We start from the raw sequence: 356 nt of genomic DNA, 5'->3' as shown, positions 1-356 counted from the left end.
GGGCGACCGGGGCTCCAATTTAAATACCTCTCCCGCCGACCCGCCCCACCACGCCCCCCCCTGGGCCCGGCCGCGGGGTCCTAGCGCCCGGCCGGAGCGCCCCCGCGTGACTCGGTTTATCCGGAACCCGCGAGGGGAGGAAGCATTTTCTCGCGGCCGAAACCGCGAGGCTGGGGAGGGGCGGGTCGAAGAGGACAGGGTGAAAGGACGGGGAAGGAGAGGGGTCCCTAAGGAAGCGCTGTGCCACCGAGGCCGCCGCCGCACGTGCAGTTCGTGGCCCCGCGGGGTCCGGAGGGGCGGGTGGCTCTAGCAGCCGCAGGTCCGCAGAGGAAATCCGGCCTGGCCCCGATTTCTCC

Source organism: Bison bison, unplaced genomic scaffold (genome assembly GCF_000754665.1).
Source record: "Bison bison bison isolate TAMUID 2011002044 unplaced genomic scaffold, Bison_UMD1.0 scf7180017864251, whole genome shotgun sequence".
Lineage (NCBI taxonomy): Eukaryota > Metazoa > Chordata > Mammalia > Artiodactyla > Bovidae > Bison > Bison bison.
This window is presented reverse-complemented; position numbering follows the sequence as displayed.